General features: G+C 32.4%; 1 protein-coding gene across 2 annotated transcripts in view; it reads right to left on the bottom strand.

Moving 5' to 3' along the window:
* Window positions 1–23,568, bottom strand: part of Ctr1A (Copper transporter 1A) — a 71,738-nt gene extending 48,170 nt beyond the window's left edge. For both annotated transcript variants that reach the window (XM_065507184.1, XM_065507185.1), the window contains exons 1-2: window positions 23,140–23,568; window positions 7,112–7,146 (exon numbers count right to left, since the gene is read on the bottom strand). The gene's annotated coding sequence lies outside the window, so the exon portion shown is untranslated. The remainder of the gene's footprint in view (window positions 1–7,111; window positions 7,147–23,139) is intronic.
* Between the last annotated feature and the right edge of the window lie 1,481 nt (window positions 23,569–25,049).

Genomic DNA, 25,049 nt, shown 5'->3' with positions numbered 1-25,049 from the left:
AAGCTGTAACAAAACCAGATTATTCAGTAAATTGTTCAGAGAGAGAGAATTAAAATAGTCTGGAAATATATCAGTCATTTCTAATTGACTGACATGAAATTTCTCAAGGGAGTAAACAAGGCTTTACACGCTATATATCTAACATATGGGCAATTCCATATCATCGTACGTGACATTTGTACGCCTATAGAGTGGAATAGATTTTGCAAAAATAAGAGTATCTGAAACATAATTTCGTCTTTATGTTCCATTCAGAGGGTACTATATTTTAAAATAATAAAAAGGTCTTTCGAAATATTGTTGTCCAAAATATTGAGCGAAATAAGGGTATATCGTACGTGACATAAAACGGAAGACATTTTGAATCGTGAGAGGTTTTATGTTTTCTTTTAATTTCTTACACTAAACGAAATAGTTTTCCTTTACAATCCGTTATATTTAAATAAAGACAATCTTTGGATGATTTTATAATAAATAATATTTAATATCGCACGTGACATGCCGTACGTGACAGATCTTTCTCTTATAATAAAACAATATATATGTTGTAATAAGCTCTAAATACTTACACATAGTAATATTTTACTTTTTTCTCCTATTCAAATCATCTTGAAAAAAAGTTTCAAGGGTTTTTGGGTTTTCGGTCGTGGTAGTCATTCTCGTGGAATTGCCCATATGTCTTGACATTATGGTGGACATCCTTAGAGAAGTTAATATTAAACATCTTCAAAAAGTACAAAGACTATGCTGCATGGCAGATGTGGTGCCATGAGACCTATATCGACGAATGCTATTACAAATATATTATCAATAATACTGCTGAAATATGACTATAATTATATTGACGGATTGATGGACAATGACTGATAACTCAACCCATAACCAAACTCCAAAATATTATAAACATCTTACTGAAGTACGAATATTAGTTTTCGGTTTGGATTAGGCCCAAAATCGGCCAAATACCAGTATTCGATAATAATTTGGACGAATACCGAAACCGAAACTTTTATGAGGAAAAACAAAGTTTATGGAATTTCAAAGTATAAACATGTTTTGAATATAATTAATAGAACACAGTTCGGTTTCGGCCTGAAAACCCCGGTTTCGGCCGGATTCTACATCCTATTAGAAGTCAATATTAACTACTGCAGGATGTGACACATAATAATACCGGACTGGGAAGAATGGAATGAAGTAACGAGAGTAAGAAATTACCAAGATCCTTTAAAAATAGGTTACCGAACGGGAAATGGACTTCTACGAACTAAACCCTAATATAGGTAAATACTTCTAGATCACAATACTGTTATGGCGGATAATGTCGATTACGGATGCTATTAAATGGTTGAAGAGGATTGATAACTCAACTCCAAATTGTATTTTTACGGATAGTCAAACGATTATTAAAGCTCTAAGAAACAAAGATGTAAGATCTCAAAACCTTACAATGTAAGCATGAGATGAATTCTTACTTCAATTGCGAATCTTGAGATAATATGAATCCCATTTCCGGGAACGAAAAGCCGGACAAACTATTCAAGATGCGATCATGCAATCAATCTGGAAATTCTTAAACCCATCCCAAATTTAAAGAATGACAAATAATGGTAAACCCAAACCAAGAGAACGCAAGGGAGATTCTGAAACTATATATACCAACACTGAGAATACTAGTTAATGTGTTAACAGGACATACAGATTCGAAGTCTCATCTGGCTCGACGATAAAATATGTAGACCGTGTGAAAAGGAGGACGATATACTGGAAAATTACCTGTGGCAATGTCCTGCATTTGGTCGAATTAGAGACGAAAACATAGATATGCATCATACCATTATATGTCACTGTCTGCATTGACCATAATATGTCCCTCTACACAGAGAAAACAGATTCGTGATGGCAACCGAATTTGTTGCCATTAGTGATCGGACACGCACTATTGTGGTATCGATAGAATTAATCACTCTCGCCTTCTCTTACAAGCGAACGAAAGCTTCAAAATATATTTTGGAGCTTCAACTCCTACATGAGATTTGTATTCCAATTTCGTTCGGATATCAACTGTGTAAATAGTAAGAAGATCACATGGAATGTAGTTGGCAATTCAGAATAGAAGTTTATCAATAGTGGAATTGATTTAGTTAATTATCAAGCAATTAGTGAACCACTAAAAGGTCTTACTGAACGCTGCAGAGAAGCCTCAATATATACCATAAAGCTTTGGCTCCTACATGAGAATACATTCCATTCGATAGGCGATGTAAATAGTAAGAAGATCAGCTGGAGTTAAGTTGGCAATTCAGGAGATAGGTTGTTCAATAGAACTAGTTTACAAAACTAGTTGAATATACTTTAAAGCTTCTGCCTTACATGAGAGTTGTATTCCATTTCCTATTGAATATAGGCGGTTTAAATATTAAGAAGATTAGCTGGAGTGTAGTTGGCAATTCAGGAGATAAGTTGTTCAATTCACAAGAAAATACTGAACTACTAAAAGTACTGTCTGAAGTCTAGGAACCACAATGTGAACCTAGGTAAGACTTGGGGAACTTGTGGAAATTTATTCAAATAAAATATATTCAAGCCCACCCATACAATATTTATATTTAAATTCCCAAAACCCAATAATGTCCCCCGCTAAAGTATAATTTCTCACTTTTGCACTTTTGAAAAACCCCCTTTAAATACGTAAATTGTGCAAAAATACCATAAAAAAGAAAATAATTGTTATCAACTAAATGTTTTTCACACGTGTAATGGACAATTTTGTATTAACAGCGAATATATGAACGTATATAAATTTGCTCTGGGTTAGATAACTGCGCAATGGAGGCAGGTGGAGTTGTACAGAAATGTAGTTTTTGTTCAATTTGGTAGCTGAAACAAATTACCATAGTCCTTGAATTGGGTTAAATGAATGAATGATCATAACAACAAATGCAAATCAATACATTAATTAAAGTATTTTTGTTTTTTTTTTTTTTGTTTTGATAAGTTTAAAGGCTAATCATTTCATTGGCATTGTATTTGGCTTGCCCTTTTATATATATAAATCTGTTTTAGGATTTTTTTTGTTGTAATAAATACAAAATGAAATTGAATATTTAGAGCATAAAACAGCAGGCTACATGTTAGATTTAAAGTAATCCCTATATGTTTTTACACTAAATATGTTTAGACATCTGTTTGTTATACATATTTATATGTAGGATAAAATTACTGTTTATGATGGTTATTTGCCAGCCATACTCAGTTGTATTTAATAAAAAGAAATTAAATTTATTTAGCATGATAAATAAGATTATCATTCAAGATTAAATTTAATTAAATCCAGTTTTTAATGAGCATTGCTTATAAACTTTAACTAATATTAACTATCTTCTCATATTTATACATCTGCTATAGCGTTGTAATGAGGATAACTCCGATTTATTAAAGGTTTTGCCGATTTATCGTATTAAAAATTGTGAAATTTGTTATACCATGCAAAACGTTAACTCAACGTTTTGCATCTCTACTTAATCAATAGCATTTTATCTCATTATTTTAACACGGTGATGTCATTGGAGGTACTTGCCTCTAAAAGCCAAAAGCTTATTAGCTCAACACAGATCGCACATGCCAACCAAAAAAATTAGAAGACCAAGAATTGGAGGCATTACTCCATGAAGGGTGTTGTAAAACTCAACAAAAGCTTGCAAAATCATTGGCCGCTACACAATCAGCAAATTTCAAAACGTTTGCAAGCAGCAGGATTCATCCAAAAGCAGGGAAATTGGGTACCATACCGAGAGACATTGAAAGACGATTTTGCATGGCCGAAATTATGCTTGAACACTATAAAATAAAATCATTTTTGGAGCGAATCATTACTTGCGATGACAAATTATTACTTGCGATAGCCCGAGGAGTAAGAGATCGTATGTGATACCCGGCCAACCAGACGAATCGTCACCAAATCCAAATATTCATGGCGCTAAGGTATTGCTCTGTATTTGGTGGAACCAGAGGATCCTATCTATTATGAGCTGCTGATATCTGGCCAGACCATCACCTGTACCGAACGCAACTGATTCGTTTGAAACAAGCATTGGTCGAAAAACGCCCAAAATATGCGGCCAGACATGAAACCGTAATATTCCATCATGACATCTCTAGGCCACATGTTGCAATACCTGTTAAAAACTATTTAGAAAGAAGTGGTTGGGATGTTTTACCTCAACCGCCTTATATTCCAGACCTTAGTTACGATTGATGCATAACGCTCCCTCTGGGATATGCTTCACTTCAGAACATAACATCCGAATTTGGCTTGATTCATTCTTGCCCTCAAAAAATGAGCAGTTCTTGTCATAGCTAACAATGCCAATACTTTGAATAAATTTATATTCACCCTTATCCCGAATCAATATTTCAAATGAAATATGTTTCCTTTTCCCATTTTCCGTTCATAAACTTTGTTCACGTGCAAAAATTCCCCATGTTGTGAAATTTTTAGATGGAATTTTGTAAACAATAAACAGCTGTTACGAACAAAATCAACTATTGTGAATGAAAAGTTCAGGGGAATATCACGATAGCAATTTTCCCTTCGAGGGAAATGGATATTTCATGGGAACATAAATTTCACATGTTTTTCACGATAGGGGTGAATATTTCACATGAAATGTGTTCCCTTTTCCCATTTTTCGTTCATGAACTTTGTTCACGTGCAAAAATTCCCCATGTTGTGAAATTTTTAGATGGAATTTTGTAAACAATAAACGATAGCAAATTTCCCTTCGAGGATAATGGATATTTCATGGGAACATAAATTTCACACGTTTTTCATGATAGGGGTGATTGTACAAATATTTCAAAATAAAAACTAAACATTTGAAAAAATCTCTCATTTTTAAGTCATACAAACAATACTTGATTTCATTAAATTGCTAAATAAATATTAGCAGAAACACTAGAAAGTTTTCTAAAATTTAGAATTTTCCACAATAATTAAGCATCACATTATTCACCGCTATCGGCAATAACATATGAAATTTTGTTCCCATGAAATATCCATTTCCCTCGAAGGGAAAATTGCAATCGTGATATTCCCATGAACTTTTCATTCACAATAGTTGATTTTGTTCGTAACAGCTGTTTATTGTTTACAAAATTCCATCTAAAAATTTCCCATGTTGGGGAATTTTTTCAAGTGGACAAAGTTCATGAACGAAAAATGGTAAAAGGGAACACATTTCATGTGAAATATTAATTTGCGATAGGGATAATTATTAATTTAAATACTTATGTACAAGTAAAGTTTCTTTGATACAGATTTAAGTAGTTTCCTTAAAATATGGGGAATCCTTTAAAAACACTAAGACGGTCTAGTTTTGTCCGTGTGTCTGTTTGTTGAAGGCATGATAGGAGCTTTGGAAATGAAATTTTACCCAACTATTCCCTGTTGATCAGAAATTCTTGGTATTGAAAATGGACAAAATCGCTCAAACCAAAAAAAAAAAAAACTCTAATAAACTTGACCTTTTGAGATGTAAAATTTCACATACTTCAACAAAATGGCCAGCCCAGCTATACACTTTAAATGAAGCACTCACTCACTGATGCGTTAAATAAAATTCATGTTAATGTTGGAAATAATTTCATAATTTTAAAATATAATACCCAAATGCACAAAACACATTTGTATTAAATTACGAATACACGTGAGAATTATAACAATAAAACGCCATAAATATTGAGTAAATATTTATTTATGAACAACAGCAGCGAAAACAAAAAAAGAAAAAAACGGTAGTAGTTACAATGATAACAATTTTGTAATTTAAAACATAAAGAATACGACCCACAAACACAATTGGCGTATTCACACGGTCTACTATTTGGTCATATTGTCATAATGTCCTAATATATTATGATAGTTTAAACAAATTTTTGTTGAGTTCCAAACAAAAAAGTTCTAAACTAATAAGACTATTAGAACCATAGATAAACATAGAGTGGAAACGAGAAAAAATCTCAAACAAAAAAATTTTGTTTTTGTTTTCACATAGTTTTTTCTACTAATACATTCTCACCACTTAGGTTTCTGACAACTGAGTTAGGTCTTTGGCAGGAGAGTTTCCGTTCTATGTCTATTCTCTATGTTTTGAACTATGTTTATTTTTTTGTCAAAAAAGAATACTTTTTTTTGTTTAAAACACAACAACAACTATTATAATATATTAGAACATTATTACAATATGACTAATAGCAGACCGTGTGAATACCCCAAATATACAAGTGATTTACAGAAATTTTTTGTTTTGATCGCTTTACACTTCTATATCAAAATGTCAAAACAGCTACAGACAAACAAAAAAAAAACGAATGCTGATTGACTTACCTTAAACACTTTTTATACTAAATATTGAATATATTTAAGTATTTTGTTTGTCCGAAAATTATACAGACGCGATAACCGAAATAGTCGCACACAACTAGTTAGACTACCAAATAGCAACTTAAAAACTTGAATCAAAAACCACTGATACAAATTCTACGGAGTTTTAAAAATAAAAAACAAAAATATAATTAACCTGTAGATGAAATAACAAACAGCTAAAGATAAAAAAAAAACTTACATGAATGAACTAAAAAACAATCACAATACACGAATTCAAACAACGTTATTAGATAAGAGTAAAAGTCATTTCATAATTGCTTCATTAGGAGTTTGTAGTGAAAGTAAAGATAACAAAATACATGTGATCTCTTTTTGATACCTTTTTTTTTCAATAAATAAGATCAGTCAATTGCTTGTAATTAAATGTTAATGACAAAGCCCTATTAATGTCAATAAACTGAAACTTGTTTAGTAATAACAACAGTAATTACACAATAACTATTAATGAATAATTAGATTTACGTAAAAGCAGATCGTTTCTCTAAACAGATCTCCCTTGCAAATGAAGTTTTGCCGGATGCTGGTCTATATTGCAGTTATAAGAATGCAAATAATGTGAACATTGATCTTAAAATTCTATCTAGAATCTACAGGGCAATACAAAATCCAAAAACTTTGTTTCATAAAAACTATTATGATATATTTATGAAATATTAAACTTACCGAATGTTCCCCGAATGTCAGCAAGAGTGGGAGAGCTAAAAAAATAAGAAAAAAAAACTTATTAAAATAAAAGTATTTTATTTTTTACCCAAAAGATTAAATTAAATGCCTCTTTTTGCGTACCACTGGTATATATATTCTGGATCGTTATAGATAGCGAATTCGATATAGCCATTTCCGTCTGTATCAACAAAATCGGCCCACAAATGACTGATATATAGGAAAAAACCGAGACAACCTCGATTTTTGGCCTATTTTTGATATTTCAAAGTCCATTGCCACGATTTATAGTAAGTTGGACATACAATAGGTCAAAATCTGGAAAAATATTTTTTAACCCGAATTTTTTTTTTTCATAAAAAAATTTTTTTGTCATAAATTCTTTTTCAAAAATAAAAAAAATTAAAACAAAAATGGAAAAAACTTTTTTTTTTAATTTTTGTAAAAAAAAAAATTTTCGAATTGTTATTTTAAAATTTTATAAATTAAAATTTTTTTTTAAATTTTTAAAAAAAAATTGTTTTTTAAATTTTTTAAAAAAAATTGTTTTTTAAATTTTTTAAAAAAAATTGTTTTTTAAATTTTTTAAAAAAAATTGTTTTTTAAAAAATAATTTTTTCGATTTTGACCCATTGTAGGTCCAATTTACTATGGTCTTATATACGTCGTTGCAAAGGTCTTTGAAATATCTATCACCAGATATCCATATTGTCTATATTAATGACTTAGTAATCCAGATATAGGTCAAAATAAGTCAAAAATCGAGGTTGTCCAGGTTTTTTCCTTATATCTCAGCCATTTTTGGGCCGATTTTGTCGATTTTAAATAGGAAACTTCTCGAAAGCATGTCTGACAGAATTATTGTAGATTTTGATCCCGAAGATATTTGAGGTCTTCAGAAAATTGATTTCAACAGACAGACGGACGGACATGGCTTAATCGACTCCGCTATCTATAAGGATCCAGAATATATATACTTTATAGGGTCGGAAAATTATATTGTGGAAATTACAAACCTTTCTCACGAAGGTGAAGGGTATAAAAATATTCCACCTGCATAATGGCAGATTTTTAGTAGCTTCCGAATCAAAATATTTATGTTGCTGATGTTCGAGGGGATGTTAAAGAAAAGTTTAGGACCCAAAAACAGACAAAATTTGCCAAAAAGTTCTTGGTATGGCAAGCAATATGCAGTTGCGGCAAAAAGCCAAACATTTGTTACAAAGGGCTCTATAAATACCGAAATTTACATCAAGGAATGTTTACGAAGAAGCATGCTACCATTCATAAGACTTCTTAAGTGTCCATTTATTTTTGGCCGGATTTGGCATCCTGTCACTTTGGTAAGAAAGTTTTGAGTGGTAAATGAACAATAATTTTGTATTTGTACCAAGAGAGTCAAATCCTCCAAACTGCCTGGAGCTAAGGCCAGTGGAGAGATATTGGGCTCTTGTTAAAAGAGAATTGGAGAGCACAAAAAAAGGTGTGGTAGTAGATTTTGCACGGAGATGGACAACCTGTTCCAAAGTAGTTCAAAAACCGAGAAAGTCGTGTTTTATTTGCTTTTAACTCAGCCGATTTGGGTCGATATTCCCCAATTTATATCACAACCGAACCAGGACTATAGCAGATATGGTGATGTATAAATCAGGTAGGTAAGTTGTCTGGGGACTCCGCAAAGTTGATTTCAACAGACAGACGGAAAGACGGACTTGGCTATATCGACTCCGCTATCTATTTACAACCTATAGATTGATGATAATAGAAGAATCAATAATAAACGGCCAAAAATGATAATAAACATATTACCAGAGGCTAATATTACTACTGAAGAACATTCCCACGACAATTGGATCTACGCTCCGCAACTACCCGATTCCCAATTGGCCAAATATTGTCAACTCAGCAACAGCAGTATCAAATGAAAGTTTTTTCCTCAGGGAAGAACTTCAAATAACACTGAGAATAGTTAAGGAGTTAACAGTTAAGGAGTTAACAGTTAAGGAGTTAATAGGACATACAGATGTCTCGAATGTTTATATCCAACGATACGATCTGTAGAGCGTATGATGAAGAGTACTAAACAGTGGAATATTGACCTGCATTTGGTCGAATTAGAGATGATGTCAAACTTGGAATATCTTAGGAATACAAATTGGAAATCACTTAGAAACTATATCGAGGGGACATAGTTTTTAACCCAGACGACTTTTATTTTTATAGGCTTATGGATATGTAGAATAATACTTTTCTAAGAGCGCACAACATGCCGAAATAACATATGTATATAACCGAAACGGATATGGACCATGCGATTTGAATTGTGATAATTCAAGGGATGAATTCAACTGTATTAACACTGTAATGTTTCCTTTTCACTGAAGATTGCTACTGAAATATCAACCCTTGAAATTTGACTGGAATGACTGGAATTTAACACTTGAATTCCATCAATAATGCTGGAATTTTAAGTTTAAACCCAATAAACTTAAACTTGTTAGTTAAGTCAAATTTTACCTAAAGTTTTGCTTTTTTGGAAGAATTGGTCACCTTTTCCCTTAACTAATATCATTAAAAGCTCTTTATTTTGTTGCATATTACTAAGCTTTTGAAAGGTTTTTTTGATTGTTGTTGATATTAAAAGCTAAGCTTAAACCAGAAAAAGTTTTGTTTAGGTTTTTTGTCTTTCTTGCTTAAATATTCAAACACGATTTGTGTTTTTTTTTGTTTTTTTATACAAAAACATTTTGTTTGATTTTAGAAAATTTACCAAAGTTATTGCAAAACCATTAGATAATTAACATTTTGGTATTAGCTGTTGCGGCCAATAATATTGTTGTTATTGTTATTGCATTTGAATGGTTCCGCCTCAACTGTGTATGTGAATGTGTAAAAACACTCACAAACTCAAGTTGGAACTGACATTTGAAATGTACTTGTACGAAGGGGAATAACAGTTCATATGAACAATATAAAGTTACCAATTACAACACAAAATTATTGCAGTGAATTCCAAAATTTAACAGTCAGTTAGTTAGCGATAATTCATTAGTACGAGAGCAATTTGAAAAGTACAGTTACTCCCATTTTCTCAATATCTGGTTATCGTTTTTCGTAACGATAAACCTCCAATTAACATTTTTTTTGTATGAGAACTGTCAGTTTATCGTCACGATAAAAAATAACCAGAGATTGAGAAAATGGGGGTTAAAGTTTTGTTTAATATGTAAACAACATCTGTCAATAAGCTTTTTAAGGACTGAGATCAAAAAATTCTTAACATACATATATGTATATGATAATAACAATGAAACCACTAAACTTACAGTTTTGATTTTTTTATGAACCTCGGGATCCAAATCTTCAATAATTCTGTCAGACATGCTTTCGAGAAGTTTCCTATTTAAAATCGGCAAAATCGTTCCACAAATGGCTGAGATATGAGGAAATAACCTGGACAACATCGATTTTTGACCTATTTTGACCGATATCTGGATTACTAAGTCATTAATATAGACAATATGGATATCTAATGATTGACGAATTTTTTCCCCAAAAAAAATTAAAAAACAAAAAAAAATTTTTTAAATTAAAAAAAAAAATTTTTAAATTAAAAAAAAGTTTTTAAATTAAAAACAATTCGAAAAAAAAATTTTACTAAACTAAAAATATTTAAATTTTGTATTTTAAAGTATAATTTGGTGAAGGGTATACAAGATTCGGCACAGCCGAATATAGCTCTATTACTTGTTCCTATTCAAATTCAATGGGAAAAAAACTCCCGGGTAACAAACTCCCGCGGAATTTTTTATTCATAATTGGGCTGATAGTGCTTTATGTCATTTTGTTCGAACAAATTGTCTATCTCCATTTAAAATCTACCACACTTTTGGACACTTTTTTTGTGCTCTTCAATTCTCTTTTAACAAGAGCCCAATATCTATCCACTGGCCTTAGCTCCAGGCAGTTTGAAGGATTTGCCTCTCGTGGTACAAATACCACAATATTGTTCTTTTACCACTCAAGACCTTTCTTACCACAGTGACTGGATGCCAAATCAGGCCAAAAATAAGTGGACACATTAAGAAGTCTTATGAATGGAAGCATTTTTTTTGTAAACATTTCTTGATGTAAATTTCTGTATTTATAGAGCCCTTTGTAACAAATGTTTGGCTTTTTTGACAAACATTTGGCTGCTTTGGGTCCTAAACTTATCTTCAACATTCCCTCGATTTTTTTTATTCGATTCGAAATTTTCAGGAGATGGTTTGTAAAGAAAAAAATACGGCTAAAACCGGATTTTTTGAGTCCAGTCAACTGTAATAAAAAAGCCCCTAAAGTATGCAGTACAAATTTAGATATTTTATTTGCAAATAAATAAGAACAGGCAGGGTTGGAGAAACTTGACGAACTAACATTAGTAAATGCTACCGGGCGAACTAGTTTTGTATACAATTTGACTTGAATTTCCGTGATCTGTCTTTGGCCTCTAAATTTTTAGCAGAGTTCCTGTTAGGAACTTTTTGAGCCTTGTATGCTTTTAAACCTGCATTGCCTTTAACTTTTCGTACCAAATAGTCCGATGTTTTGGGAGCTCTTTTGAAAATGCTTTCTATTTAGACACATCATTTGGACCATTCCTTCTACCTGAACCAGGTTTTCTATCAACGGGCAAGTTCTCCCAATACTGTTTAATAACATTGGAATCAATTTGACGGCAGACCTTTGATTGTTTGGCCAACTTTTTGTAGGACCAAGTTGGGTTTTGTTGAAAATATTTAATAATTTTAGTACGCACTTTTTTCTGGTCACTAATTAACAACAAATGAGCATAATTGACATTAAACATAATAACTGACATGCAAAAAAAATCAAATAATACTTGGGTTAAAAGTTTTAATGAAAAACTTGTCTAAAGAATTTTTCGATCTCAGTCCTTAGTACCCTAGAAGATTAATATAGATCTGTTGATCAACAAGTTCATGTCGAAAATATTTGGGAATTGCTCCCTTTAATTTAAACTGAATAAAGAATGACAACCTACATTCTAATAATCGAGGCAAAAAAATATTTTTATTCGCCTAGTTCGAGACAGTCTCCTAGATTAATAATAAATAAAACGCCATAAAGTAACATTAGGAAAAATTCTTCTTCTACAGAATTTTCCCGTCAGCCCTCGTAGTTGCAAAAAAAATACAAAACTAAACAAAAACCTCTGGATCAATGTCAAACCGGTATTTAAGTATACATATATAAGAAGTGAATATTTAATTTTAAAATAAATTTTAACTTTGAAAATCCCATAAACAAAAACTAAGTATTTCTTTGTTTATTGTTTAACTCGAATTTAAAGCGATATTTCTCGTTTTGTTTTTGGGCTGGTACTAAACTTAATTATAATTTGGCATATTTTATAACCAAAGGAATTTGTTTAATTAGAAGTACTTTTTCATATTTATTTAACAAAAATTGATGTTAGTTTATTGATTGTAGAGTTATTGTTGACAGAGAGTTTAATTGTTAATTCTCGGAGAGTGCAAATATTTAGTCATATTTACAATTAATTATTTATTCATAAGTTATACCGAAAATTTATTTAATTGTTAAAACATATACAGACATTTTAATCATTAATATACACCATTATAATAATACCAAGTATTAAATTTTTCTTATTAATTAATAATTTATTTATTATACTTAGAATATGTAATCAGAAAATTATTTAATTTCTCTACTCTCTCAGAAAAGTGTTGATCCAAAGGATATCAATCACAAAAAGCAGAGTCGGCACCAAAACAGAAACTGCTACTATTTAATTCCCGTACTCCTCCTAACCTCAAACGTACGATCGTCCACTAAATGCCTATTAAAATTAATTTCCGCCACACCTAGGGTCTTAAAATCATAGTAGTAGACCAGGCTGCGGATCCAGGAAATAGGAAATTTCCTCCCAAAACCGAAAAGTTTTCATATAAAAAAGGAATACAAAGAAAAATGTAGAACAAATTTTAATTTACCCCCCCCCCCAAATGTTTGACCTGGATCCGCGCCTGTAGTAGACACATGTCCCCAGTTCTCAGGTCACTCTTTTGCAAAAATGAGATCCATGATTTTGACAGACTAAAAACTGTGTCAAAATTCGAAAGTTTCTTTAGGAACGTTACATAACGTATGAAATCATTCCCGTTTTTTTCCTCCATCTAGAAATGTTTCTTGTTTCTACTCATTCACCATATCAGAAGGAATCGTTCTACGATGTATTACCTTTAAGCCAAGAGTTGCTACCCAGAAACTGCAGATCACTACAATAGATCACTCCTAATGAAGGAGGATCATTATTCCCACTTCATTATTCCTAGATACTTGACATCAGTCGCTTATCAATGTATAAGATTGGATTACTAACTCTTCTCATCGCAAGATTAAAATCGGAGTACCACAGTACTTTATAAACTGTTTACAGGAAACTAAAGCAGGCAGAAATTACGACTCTCATTAATATTCCTCACCACTTTAGAAATGTTTCTTGTCTTCAACACATTCGCCACATCAGAAGGAATCGTTCTACGATGTATTACCTTTAAGACAAGAGGTGCTACCCAGAAACTGCAGATCACTACTATAGATCACTCCTAATGAAGGGCGATCATTATTCCCCCTTCATTATTTCTAGATACTTGACATCAGTCGCTTACCAATATATGAGATTGCATCACAAACTCTTCTCATCGCAAGATTAAAATCGGAGTACCACAGTATTTTACAAACTGTTTACAGGAAACTAAAGCAGGCAGAAATTACGACTCTCCTTAATATTCCTCACAATTTTATTGTTGTAGCCACTAAATTACAACCCTCCGCATTCTGTTTTTAGCTACACTGGACAGAATTTGTAGCTGCACGCACCACCAATAAAGACAAGATATTAGCTGAGCTTGTCCGGCTTTAGATTTAGTTTAAGCCCAAGCCGGACATTCAACTGGAACTACTGAAGGTAGATCCACTTAGTGCACATATTTTGCTCCCACTTATACGCGAAGTTTGTACAACTGAAACACTGCCACATGAGCTAAAGAAAGGTACCGTTACTCTCCTCCCCAAAAAATGGTAACTTAACGCAGTGCAAGAATTGGAGAGGAATAACTCTGCTCAACATGGTCAACAAAATATTAGTCCCTATATTCAACAATAAGTTGTCAGAATCTAAGGCAAAAGCAAGCAGGCTTTAGAGCTTGAAGTTCATGTATTGATCACGTGAACACCATGCGACTTATCGCAGATTCCAAAAAAGCCTTCGATACATTAAACCATAGAGCGACCTGGGATGCACTGGAATGTAAAGGAGTGCCGGCGAAAGTGATCAATCTGGTCAAAGAGCTGTAAAATGGAGCTAGTTGTCGGATCATTCTCGAGAACCCATTAAGCTCCAATATAAAAATCCAGACTGGTGTCCGCCAGGGCTGTGTTCTCTCGCCTAAAACTTGACACAATAATGAATCATGTAACAATCAATAACACCGGTATTACATCGGGCCTTTATGGTACACTTTCAGATCTAGACTATGCAGATGACATATGTCTTCTGGCACACAAACACTCCCATATCGAGACAAAACTTCAGCACCTGCAAAAAACAATATAATGAGCATTAATACCGACAATATTCGTCCTATATTTCTAGACGGAAAACCGGTAGAAGTTTTCGACTCTTTCTGCTACTTTGGAAGTATTACTTCCTGCAATGGTGGAGCAAGTGATGATATAAGATCCCCTATCACAAAAGGTAGAGCATCGTTTGGAATTCTGAATAAAGTTTGGGAGTCTGCATTCATTTCTAAGCGTACCAAACTTAAAATATTTGAAGCTAGTCTAAAATCCGTTGTTCTGTGTGAGTGCGAGCGAAATACGGCAATACGAAATTTGCCACTAAGGAAATAAATGCTCTCCAAGTGTTCATAAACCGGTGTATGAGGCAAATCTCTGACCCAACACTTTATTCAACGCCACATTATGGGCAACAACAGATCAACAGACAATTAAAAACTAAATTCGACGACGAACAAACTGCGAAGCGTTTTGCTAGTCTGCAGATACACCCAGAATCTCTGGCGGGAATCGAACCCGCAACCCTCAGATTAATAGTTCAGCACACTGTCGACTGGTCTATCGGGGCATCCAATTGGAATTGAATTGGGCACGTAGAGGAAGGCCTCAGACAATATCACTTGAACGGCGCTTGACTGGAACACTTACGGTAGCCGAAGAAAAGGAAGAGCTGCCAATAAGTGTAGGAGACTGGTTGAAGCTGAGGGATTAGGCAAAGTTTAACCTGTTTGTAGATACCCTATATTCCACCTAGCAACTATAAATATAAATAATAATACCTCTCCAACACATGAAAAACAGAAGCTCGCCTTTACGGTGAAGCCAAAATTACAATACACGAAGTATTTTTGGAGCAACAACATTTTAACATCATTAAAAACAAGAAAACGATTATTTGGCATTATTATTTCGATGTTGTAATGAAGTGGGTATATTGGTAGCTTGGCTAACTTAGTGAGACTAGATAATAGTGTGATGGAGTATCAGTCTGAAGGTTGCGAGTTCCATACCCGCCAAAGACTCGGCAACATCCAATAGCGACTTACAAAGCAATGCACTGCGGATCGCAATCGTATGTATCAAGATAAAGAATGTGGATCATTCCTTCATAAAAGAATCTGGTTGGAATCTACTTGGAAACAACGGATGTAGTATAAATATGCTGCTGTTTACTTCTTGGGTATCACAATGGAATCAGTTTTAAATGGACCCAAGTGAGCTGCTTGATGATTGGCTGTCCACGGACTCTAACCAAACTTCCAATGTCTACCTTAGCACATTTGAAAACCGCTTGGAGCAGTATTCTCAATAAAGATTGCCCCATAGACTAGATAATAGTGTGACTACTATAATATTATGTAGCTCTTTAACTCTGTACAGGATTGGGCGTAGGTGCTTATAACTCATTCCAGCTTATTCAATATTTTTAATATTGAATAAGCTGGAAATTAACTTCTTTGACACATACAATCTTGAGAATTTGCTCTGATTTAATTTATTCGTTCTAATATTGTTCTTGGTATACCCGAAAGCCGTTAGTATCTGTCTGTTTTCTATAAAAGTTTAATGAGTAGAAGGAGTAGCCAAAGCTACTCCTTCTACTCTATTTTACCTATTTCTAATGATTTTTAATCCTAATAATAAATATTTGTTTACAATACAAATATTTCCTATTAATCCCTCTGCTCTATAAATAAAAACCACTTACTAATTGTTAATGATTTTACATAATTATTAATTTTTATTAAAGCCAAACTGGAAAAATCATTTAAAATTTATTTCATATTGCTAATTAACACCTTAATCAAAAATTTATAAAAGTATTAAAACGTTTTTTTTTTCAATACTTTTACACACATAATGTATTTTATTACGTGGTAGTTTTCAATATCAAATTAAACACTTTTGTTAAATATAAAAAAAAAATGCAATTAAAGAATATTTAACATGAAATTGGCAAAGTTGGTTTCACCCAAGAGAATTTTATCATTTATTAATTTTGTTTTAATTTTTCGTATTATAATTATTAATTAATAATTATGAACATATTTGTTATATTTCGGTTCACAATTGAATGTCAGTAAGGTGGAAAAGCTGCAGTTTCCACACATTGAAACAACATTAGAATAATTGAAGAATCGTTTTCTTTTTGGTATACTCAATGATTTGTTTCATTCTTAGAATGTACGTCGTATGTATGTATTTAGATTATTCTTGGAATCGTTTTCTTTTTGAAATACCCATGGAATTATTATCTGTTTGAAAATAATTCCATGAGAATACTTTTCAGTTTAGAATGTTCGTCTGTTCTTTTTTCCTTAGAATGTTTGACGAATCGTTTTCCGTTAAGAATATTTGTTGAATTGTTTTCTTTTGGAATACCATACGAATTGTTTTCTTCTTAGAATTTTCGTCGAAATGTTTTTAAATTAGAAATAACGTATATTTTCTCTATGAAATATTCGTCGAAATCGTTTTGTCTTTAGAGCATGCGTCGAGTTATTTTAACCTTTAAATTAAAAGAAATGTATATCGCGGTATTTTTAAAATTAACATATTGGGTGTATAACTTCTATTATGAGCTGCTGAAATCATGAAATTTATTATGATCCCCCTTTTTGTGACAGCATTGAAAACTGCAACCTACTTATTCAACAGTTCACATTAAATTTTCTCCTTCACTCTGATTTATTACACACAATTCTTCAATTATTTCATAAAATTTATTAACATATTCCAGCTTAAAATAACAACCAACTGGTCACTTTAAACTACTTATTATTCCACATACGAGTGGTTTGTTTGCCAATGATGCATGTAAACATGCAACAAAGAAAGTATTCTTTTCAAAAACTGCAATTATTTTTGAGTAAAACAGGGCCACTGGGTCAATAACTCTTTAGTGACCAAAAAAATTCATTACAATTCTCGCACTTAATTGTCTTAAACTACGCATTCAATGTATCAATGCATAAATTGTATGAGAAACAATTTTGTCTCGATCAGTTTTTTATTAAATTAATTTATCATGTCGTTATAAGGAACATATGTTAAAAAAAATGTGCGTATTTTGCAAATGATTGAATTGCAATTCAGATCACATAACAAAAGAAAAAATAAAAAAAATCACATGAAGTAACAAATTAGTGAAAAGTCAGAACTTTGAATAGCTTCATCATTCACCATCGAAAACTAGTCACTTCAGTAGATAACTTTTCATCATATTAGTATCACAATTTCTAAAATGATATCACTGAAATCTGGATGTTTCAGCATAAATTCAACAGGTAACCTTTTATTCATTGCCTCTTTTGAACGAACACCTCGGAGTATTTGGGTCGTATCTAGGATATCGAAGGCCACAGCATGAGTTTATAATTGAATCTTCGATTCGGAACGACCCGATTCTGACATGGCCGAAGATGAACCGAAAGTATTTTTCACTTAGATGAACTTTCAACAACAGCAGACCTGTTACAATAACAGTATACGTAGCTTGCATGATTGTAGAAATCCTGAGTCATGAATTATCAAACGTTTCTTATTGTCGATCAGAAAAGTAGTACAGATTTTTAGAATGTTTATCTGGTTGAAAACAGTAAGTATAAATCACTCACAACTGGAAAAATTCCCAAGAATAAAAACTCATATGATGACAACAACTAAGATACTTTCCTTTATGTACCTTTATGACGAGGAACATCTCGAAGCTCCTGCAAATTACGGTATATTAGCTATTACTAGCTCATCAGTTTCAATTTAAAATCCTTAGTCTTTGCCCAACAAACAGATTGTTGTTGGGCTTAAATCAGCAAAGGCCGTGTGAACGGACTATCATAGTGCCACTAGACCTGTCAAAGGTCTTCGACACTGTAAGTCACGCACACTCTTTCAGGACATCCTGTGGTCCACAACACGAAGAGATAAATGGTGAACTATCTGAGTGGCAGGCAGTCATTAGTGGAGTTTAGATACAAATGCTCAAAACTCCGTAGAGTTAAACAAGGAGTCTCTCAGGACGGGGTCCTGTCGCCTCTTTAACTTCTATCTCTCTAAATTCCCAGTGCCCCCACAGAATATGAAGGTAATTACCTATGCGGACGACTGCACCATATTGGCGACATTCTAGCCATCAATTCCTTTTAAAATTTTTAAAAATTTTGTTTTTCAAAAATTTTAACGTATGCAATCATTCCCGCTTTTTTCCTCCATCTAGAAATGTTTATTGTTTCTACTCATTCACCATATCAGTAGAAATCGTTCTACGATGTATTACCTTTAAGCCAAGAGGTGCTACCCAGAAACTGCAGATCACTACTATAGTGACTGATGTTAAGTATCTAGGAATAATGAAGGGGGAACATTGATCCCCCTTCATTAGGAGTGATCATTGTTCCCCCTTCATTATTCCTAGATACTTGACATCAGTCGCTTATCAATATATGAGATTGGATTTCTAACTCTTCTCAACGCAAGATTAAAATGATACTTTATTAACTGTTTATAGGAAACTAAAGCAGGCAGAAATTACGACTCTCATTAATATTCTTCGCCACTTTAGAAATGTTTAAATTACGACCCTCCGCATTGTATTTGTAGCTACACTGGACAGAATTTGTAGATGCACGCACCACCAATAAATGCAAGATGTTAGCTGAGCTTGTCCGGCTTTAGATTTAGTTTAAGCCGGACATTCAACTGGAACTACTGAAGGTAGATCCACTTAGTGCACATATTTTGCTTCCACTTATACGCGAAGTTTGTACAACTGAAACACTGCCACATGAGTTAAAGGAAGGTACCGTTACTCTCCTCCCCAAAAAATGGTAACTTAACGCAGTGCTCAACATGGTCAACAAAATATTAGTCCACATATTCAACAATATGTTGTCAGAATATAAGGCAAGAGCTAACAAATGTAGATCATATACACAAGGAGACAAGGATACTGAAGGTCGGTCCATTGACAAGACAGTTCCAAATGACATGTTACCAACCTATTCACCCCAGTTTGTTTACCGCCAAAACCTCAGAGACACCCAATGACGAACTTACAAACGATTAAAACAATGCACTTAGGATCACAATGGATCATGTATATAAGGAGACGAGGATGCTGATAATCAGATGTTACCGCCATACACAAATAGTGGTAACAATGTAGGATCCCTTCCCCGACATATACGAATGGACGTCCGACGCTACCCAGATTACATCCAAGACAAATGCTACAGATGCAACTGGACAAAGACAACTTCCATAATTTGGTGATATGTGTATATTTACTGATAGCAAGGCTGCCGTTAACGGACTAGGGGATGCCTTCACGTCATCTAAATTAACCGAGGAATACCGGGTATGCCTAAATGAGATAGCGAGACATTCTAGGTTAACGCTTATATGGGTCACTGGAAACGATGTAAATCTGGAAAATTGTAATAGCCTAAATGGGAGCGATGATGGCTGAGGAGTCGATTGATCCCTTTTCTGGTATTTCCCTTGCAAAATATAAGATGGTTGTACAGCAGAAACTTTATGATACTATACATAACAGGTGGACTAATGACTCCATCTGTGTTATCTCGAGGTCTACCTGCCCCGTATTCGAAGCCGGCAGGACGAATCTACTTATATGATTCCGTCGTGAGCAAATAAGGCTAATTGTTTCTTTTATTACAGAACACTGCATAATTGGAACACATGCTAGAAGAATGTGCCTACGGTTCAACTACTGTAGAAGCTGTCGAAATGAAGAATAGTAGGAGACTGTGTCACGCCTATTCTGCCAATGCCCGGCTCTGATATACTTGAGGGATCGTATTCAGAACCCCAGATTAAATATTGTAAAATTGTTCACGCTGCTACAACAACAACTCGTAATAAAAACAAGCAAGAGAGCTATGCCGATTCTTATATACCCTTCTCCAAATTATACTTTAAAATACATTTTTTTATATATTTTTAGGTAAACAAAATTTAAAATTTTTTTTTTTTTTTTTTATTTTTTAAAAATTATTTTTGGAAATTGTTTTTTAATTTTCTTGGAAAGTTTTTTTCAAATTATTTTTTAAATTTTTTTAAAATTTGTTTTGAAATAAAAATTTATGACAAAAAAATTTTTTGATGAAAAAAATTCGGTTTAAAAAATATTTTTCCCGATTTTGACCCAATGTAAGTCGAACATACTATAACCTTATATACATCGTTGCAATTGACTTTGAAATATCTATCATTAGATGAGGTTGTCCCGGTTTTTTCCTTATATCTCAGCCATTTTTGGGCCGATTTTGTCGATTTTAGATAGCAACCGAGCCGGAAGAATTCCCGATATATTAATGTAAGAATAATGTACATATGTAAGTTATTTGGGGGGCTGCGGAAAGTTGATACAGACGGATAGACGGACATGGCTATATATCGACTTCGCTATCTATAATAATCCAGAATATATACTTTGTGGGGTCGCAAATGCAAAATGTAGAAATTACAAACGGAATGACAAACTTATATATACCCTTGCCACTTATGGTGAAGCGTATAATAACGCGCAACTAAGACAGACAGGAACAGTTTTTTATTTGGTATTTTCTTCATAGTGGCCAACTCTATTGAATTGATCTACTGCATTTGTATGAGTGAGTCTAAAAATCGATGTAAGAAAAAAAGTAAGGTTGTCGAAATAGTTCAAAACATCGGGGAGATATGGAGAATCTGAACACCTGATAAGATAATGTTGAGGACGGTAGGGTCTATGTTACGTTTTTTTTTAGCTATCGCCATTGACTTCAGTGTTTGGTGTACAAAATAAAAGTCGAAGGTTTAACAAATAAAACCTTCAAATGGTTTTTAACAATAATTCGAATTGGATTTTCCGCCCTCCTTAAGTTGTATAGACACCATTTAAAATTGTATTTCAGAAGTTTCCAATTGTATTTCAGAGTAATTTCCATTTGTTTTCCTGAAAATTCTAATAGCAATACCAATGGAAATTTAAAATTTGTGGTAAAAACGAAGAAAAACTGAAAATACTCTTTAAAAAAACACAAATTGCGAAGCTTTTTGATTGTCTGCAGATATATCCAGAGTCTGTGGCGGGAATCGTACCCGCAACCCTCAGAATGAGAGCCAAGCTCACTATCGGGAACCACAATAGTTTCAATCATTTATTTTATAAGTTTCAACTTTAGGAAACTGTAGCTAATGAAGATATAGACCTTGGATTCTGAAATTTTGCAATTTTTTTGCTAGTAGTGTCACTGATCCAAAATTACTTTGTATTTTGTCAAAATGATAGCATAATAAGCTAGATTTAATTTTTTAATGAATTACCTATTACTATAAAAAGAAATAATTTGTATTAACAATAAGATTTTCCATAGAAAATCTCATAGTTTATAAAATTCAATTCCAATTGGCAACCATAACTCCTCAACTACAATACCCAACTGTATAGGAATGAATACATTCCTCTAAACCACTGATCACAGATGTATAAAACAAATGTACAGCGTGATGTCAATGATGTTATATTCACTATAGTAGACATTAAATTAATACAAATAGAGCGAAAACCAAATGGACAGACATATAAGAATCATTGAATGGACCCAAACGACTATGAAAACAACGACGACAACAACCTGTTACAATCAGCAATGAATGCAAAAAACTAAGACGAAACAAACATCATATCAGAAACACTGGAAAAGTAATAAAAATTGCAAAAGAAATCACAGATTTAATACTTGAACAAATGCCTTTCTCTAAGTAATGGGAAAACCAGAAGAGAAGCTTATTTTTTTTAAAAAAAGACCAGACAAACACTTATTTAATCTTACTTAAACATTGGATAGACAAACAGACGGACAAATATTTTGTTGCTTATAGCAACAACCGATAATATTAAATGCAATTTTTCATTGAACGTTTCTTTTTCATGCTTTTTGTTTTTTCACTGTGTCTCTATTTAAGCAACTAAATGTGAAGTTACATCACAAGGGGAGACAGACAATTGGGGAATGGTCTTATGTATATGAGGCAATGCGTTTTGTGTTTGCGGCAAAAATGAACAGAAATTGAAAATAAATCGAAAATAAAAATTTAAAAATAAAACTATACACAAAGAATTTTTATATTTGTATTTTTAATACGTTTATTTAAAGGCAGTTACTGTGATAAACACAAAAAAGCAAACAACTTAAACAAATAAAATTCTCGTAATGATTATTGCTGTTGTTGGTTAAGTTTGATAAGCCTTAAAATAACAACAATAATGAGAACAACAAAATATAATAAAAAATATGAAAATAATAAGTAGTGATAAGACTATTAATGATTTTTAACCCCTTGCAGTTTCTTTTTTATTTATTTATTTTTTTGTTAATTTAGCAAAATTTCCAAGAAAAGTCAATCACACTTACCGTAATGCAGCAAAGATTTGGTTGGTACCCTTTTAGTGAAATGTGACCCTTAGTTACACTGATATGTAAATGTTGTTTAATATTAAACTTTATTTTGTTAAGCAATTAATTTATGCAAAAGCTATAGGAATGTTTCATTCAATTATAACACAGATTCTATTCATACACATATATATTTTTGTTTTTTTTTCTTCGCTCTCTTACTTCTTATTTAACAACTCGCTCACTTCTTTTTTAGCACACAGCCAACCTGTTTGGTTTTCTAATAACTTTATTAATGTATTAGCTAGTTAATGCTGTTCCACAACACTTATACACAATTATAATGCTTTTATTTATTATATTTTATTAATATTTAATCATTTTTCTTTTATTATAAAATACATCCAACGATTTTTTTTCCCGTAAACACGACTTCTTACGCGCAGATTTTGTTTAAGAATGACATATGTTAAAAAAAATTGACAATCATATGTTTTTTGTCAATATTTCAAATGTATTAATCATTCACAATAGCCTGTTTAAAAAGAGAGAGTTGCAAATAAAAGGTAGTAGAAAAAATTAAACTCTCTTAAAAAAGTAGTAACACATAAAATACTCTTATAAAATAAAAAAAAAAGAATAGTGTTGTCAACTAGAGCAAGGCGTATTAACAAGGTGAGTGCATAAAATCAGCTGTTTCTTAATTCGCTGTGGTTTTATGTACACTATATGTCAAGGTATATTACAAGGTGCATTTAATAAGGTGCCATCGGCAGCACAGCTGATTATAGAAATAGCTCGCACAAATGTCAAACTACATATATAAAAAATATTCGCCCGTACGTCCGTATGTCAAACTCTATATATAAAAAATAAGTGAATTCGCCTGTATTTATTTCAATTCGCCACTGCTGTCACCTTGTTTAATACGCCTTGGTATATTAATTATAACCCCCTGTCTATACCTGATAAATTTTTATCATGATAAACGTCAAAATCGTTGTCTTGATAAAAAATTATCCAGTATAGTCTCCATTTATTAGTATTATTGCTTCGTTATGACAAAATTGTTAGTGCTTTTGCACAGACAACTTTGTCTTGACAACAAACGTCATTAATTGTTATAATAAATATTTGTCAAGTATAGACAGGGGGTAAGGTAGTGTCGTCGGCGAATTCAGAATACCGAGCGAATTGGTTATATTTTTTTTATATGTAGTTTGACATTCTGCCTGCATTTGAAGGCGAATTGGTGGCAGGGAAAAATGTCAAAAACAGCTCACAAATAAACCAAAGCGAATTTTTGTTAAACAAAAAATGTTTATAAATTTGAATCTGTTTGTAATTTAATTTGATGTTTTTAAAAATAAAACTAATTTCGTGTATTATGGGTTTTAAAACATAAACGAATTTAACAGCAAAACAAAGTTTGACATTTACAAAATGTAAACAAAGTTTGACATTTATAATGCACTACGGCGAAAAATGAACATAGTAGCAAAAAACGATCAGCTGGTCTGATAACACTACCTTATAATTAATATACCTTGCTATATGTCAAACTTTGTTTATGTTTACATTTGTTATTGTAAATAACATAGTAATATTTTAATTCGCCTTGATTTTGACATTTACCGTACATTTTAACAAAAACAAATTGCCTGTTGTTTTTGCATTGTTGTATTTGTTGCCGGGACGCACTCACCTTGTTAATACGCCTTGAACTAGAGACTCATTTAGCATCGTAAACAGCAAGGCGAATTCATACAAGGTGGTGGCACTTCTACAAAAACAACAATTGGTCTTAACAAATTTCAAAAAACAAAAATTAAACTAATAAGTATTAAAACTTAATATAGTGTAGATAATTGAATAGTGAGAGCTTTACTTATTTATGTAAAAAATAAATATTTTGTTAATAAGCTTAG

This window comes from Calliphora vicina, chromosome 4 (assembly GCF_958450345.1).
Source record: "Calliphora vicina chromosome 4, idCalVici1.1, whole genome shotgun sequence".
Taxonomy (NCBI): Eukaryota; Metazoa; Arthropoda; class Insecta; order Diptera; family Calliphoridae; genus Calliphora; species Calliphora vicina.
The sequence above is the reverse complement of the archived record's forward strand: the minus strand, read 5'-3'. Positions and strand labels throughout refer to the sequence as shown.